At 48.0% G+C, this 3,229-nt stretch overlaps 1 protein-coding gene across 1 annotated transcript in view; it reads left to right on the top strand.

Annotated features, from left to right (window-relative positions):
• The first annotated feature begins 2,906 nt into the window (after positions 1-2,906).
• Positions 2,907-3,229, top strand: part of MAK (male germ cell associated kinase) — a 62,369-nt gene continuing 62,046 nt past the window's right edge. Inside the window, exon 1 of the mRNA XM_021713921.1 lies at positions 2,907-3,046. The gene's annotated coding sequence lies outside the window, so the exon portion shown is untranslated. The remainder of the gene's footprint in view (positions 3,047-3,229) is intronic.

Below are 3,229 nucleotides of genomic sequence, written 5' to 3'. Positions count from 1 at the left end.
CGAGCTCAGGCAATCCACTCACCTCAGCCTCCCAAAGGCGCGGGATTACAGGCTGAGCCACCGAGCCCGGCTAATACACAGCTATTTAATATTCAAGCTGATATCTCCAATTTCTGAAACCTTTGGAAGTCTAAATATATTGTGCAGATCTCACTTAAGGGATTCAGCTTCCGTGGTCATCAGCTCATATTTTGTGAGAAACCTGGAGGCCTAAATCGAGATGATTTGTGTTTGTTTCTTCTGGAACTCAGATGGCAATATCAAACTGGGACCATTTGGCCCCTTCTCAAGGCCTCTGGTTAATTTTCTAGTCCCTGGTTCAGCTCAGCCCCATTGCCACTGGTCCAAGACTTAGTCTGCTAGTTGCTATGCTGAAATGGGGTTTGCCTCTGAGTCATTGCCTTTCAGGCATGTTGATTGCTTCTGCTCTAAGGTATCAGGTACCTTTTAGAAAAGTTGGGAGCGCTTGGAGAATTTCCACTTTTTTTATTTTAATGATGTGGGGGTACAAATCAGGGTTAGTTACATAAGTGGTCATTGTACAGATAAAGTTTGGGCCTCCTATTGGTCCTCACTTCACCTGGTTTGGGATCAGTTATCCTTATTAGTGTTATGTGCCCCCTACCCTGGCAGTGACCCGCTACTGCCAATCCCTTTTATGTAGTATTATGATAAATGTTTAGGGTCCATTTATAAGTGACAACATGTGGTACTCATTCTTTGTTTCTGTGATAGATCACTGAGTATGATGGATTCTAAATCCATCCAAGTTGCTGCAAAGTTCATAATTTTGTCCTTTATATCTGCACAATATTCCATTGTGTATATGTGTATATGTATGACATTTTTTATTCTAGTCCACTTTCAATGGGCAGCACAGTTGGTTCTTTTTATTGCAACAATGTGATTAAAAAAAAAAAGTATGCTTTACGCATGATCTAGTTGTTTGAAGCAGAAGGGCAGGGCTCTTTAGATGATAAACTCTGTTATCTGTCCTTTTTTTATTTTCTTCCCCTTTTCCATGTGTTTGTCATCTCTCTTGTAGAAAGCCTACTTTTTTTTCTTCCTGAAATACCATATTTTCAGGGATCTCCTGCTATTTCCCTTAATTTTCCAGTCTTTCTCTCCCTCACTTCCACTCTTCTTTCTCCACACTTTAGAATACAGAATTTTTTTTTTTTTTTAGTTGGAGTCTCACTCTGACACCCAGGCTGGTGTGCAGTGGCACTCATGGCCACCCCGGTGTTGACCTGCTGGGCTCCATTGATCCTTCCACCTCGGTCTTCCAATTAGCCAGAACAATAGGCGCTCACTATCATGCCTGGCTAATTTTTGATGCATTGTAGAGACGAGGTCTCGCCAAGTTGCCCAGGCTGGTCTCAAACCCGCGGGCTCAGGCAATCCACTCACCTTGGCCTCCCAATGTGCTGGGATGACAGGCTGAGCCACCAAGCCCAGCTCAGTATTTTTTAAAATCCCAGCCCCCTTTTCTTCTTACAGTTCATTTAATCCATATCCATGACTTCATCCATATGATCCCAATCAATCTGTATTTCCACCTCTGACAGAACCCTAAGTTACAAAGCTGTGTTTCAAACTGCCTTCTTGTAATCTCCATTTGAATTTTCCTTAAACTCAATATTTTCAAAACTGGGTGTATCATCTTTCTCACTCTTCATTCCCAAATGAGCTCCTCTTTCAATATTTCCCAAATTTGTAACGGACACCAGTATCCACCGGCCATCTAAACCTGATTGTCCTGTCAATTCTAACTCCTAAATATCCCTTTAATTCTGTCTCCCTCTGTCCTACTTCCATCATTACTGCTATAGTTGAATCCTCATTGTTTTGGCAATAGCCTTCTTTTCTTTCTCTTTCCTCTAGACTCACTGCAAAATCACTCTGGCCCACTGCTGCTTTGGGGATCTTTCTAAAATGCAAATTTGAATATGCCACTTCTCTGTGAGCAATTCTTAACTGGTCTTCCCCATTGACATATGTTAAGGCATAGGCCTCCTGACAGGGCATATAAGACCTCTATGACCTAACTTATGCTTTTTTTACTTTGCCTGCCTCGTTTGCTTTAAGCTACGAGAAGTCCACAAGCATGTCTGACTTGTCTACCTTGGCACTGCTCTCAGTGCCAAGCCCACAGCCTGACACCGAATAGATAATTACAAATGGATACACTACTGCCTCATCTCTTATGTTTCATGGACCCTTTTTGTCAGCCAATCTGGACTTTTTGCACTAACACAAATGTGTCCTCCTCTCACAACTCTAGGTGAGTTACTGTTTACTCACGTATTCACACATTCATCCATATTTCTTGGAATTACCACTATCTAACCCTGTGACTTGTACTGAGTATGTTCTCTGAATGAATAAATTAAAACCAATTGAGAAGTGCAGCCAAGGCGATAATACATACCTGAGGAATTGATCGATGTAAGGAACTACAAAACAAGGGCAGTTTTTTTTGGTTCTTTTTCTTTTTCCGGGCAGCATATAAGCAAACAAGTCGAAGTAGTAGGCAAACCACGCACTTCTCTTGCTCTGACCAGTGTGAGAATCAGATTTCGTTTATCAAGCTTTGAATGGGAGCAAAGCCAAAGAAAAAGGCAAACAATTCCGAGAAAGAACCGACTGGAAGGAGAAGCAACTCTCCCAGGCCCCACATCCCAAGTGCAGCGCTGTCGCGGCTCTAGAGACACGCCGGGTGTTCCCTGAAGCCCCGCCCTCTGGGGAGGCGGGGCCTTCCCGGCCAGGCCACGCCCTCCCCGGGCGGGGCGTGAGTGGACGAGCTGCGGGGCGCGGGTGCCCCAGCCGTTTCCTAGGAGATGAAACACACAGGACGCCCGAGCTTCACAAGGGAGCCCGCGAGGGCAGCGGCCGGCGCGGACAGGTAATCCCGAGCGGGCTGCGGGGCCGCCACCTTCCGTCCGTCCCAGCCCGAGGCCGTCCTGCGAGGCTGGCCCGGCATGTCTCCGGCGCGCCCTGTGCCACCAAGGCCAGTCTCCGCTGAGAAATCGGGGCCCCGACGCCGGTATGGGAAGGCCCGGGGGAGGACGGTCCCGGGAGGGGCGGGGCGGGAGAGACGGGTCGGGCCGCGCGGACGGGGCGGCCGTCGTGCTCTCCCGGGCCGCCTGGACGGCCTTCCCGCGCTCCCGGGCCGGTCGGCCGGTGTGGGAGAGGGCGGCGGGGCGGCGGCCGGGGGGGGGGGGGCGGG

The sequence above is a fragment of the Carlito syrichta genome, unplaced genomic scaffold (genome assembly GCF_000164805.1).
Source record: "Carlito syrichta isolate Samal-C Ts95f unplaced genomic scaffold, Tarsius_syrichta-2.0.1 Scaffold304855, whole genome shotgun sequence".
NCBI classification, from domain to species: domain Eukaryota; kingdom Metazoa; phylum Chordata; class Mammalia; order Primates; family Tarsiidae; genus Carlito; species Carlito syrichta.
This window is presented reverse-complemented; position numbering and strand designations above follow the sequence as displayed.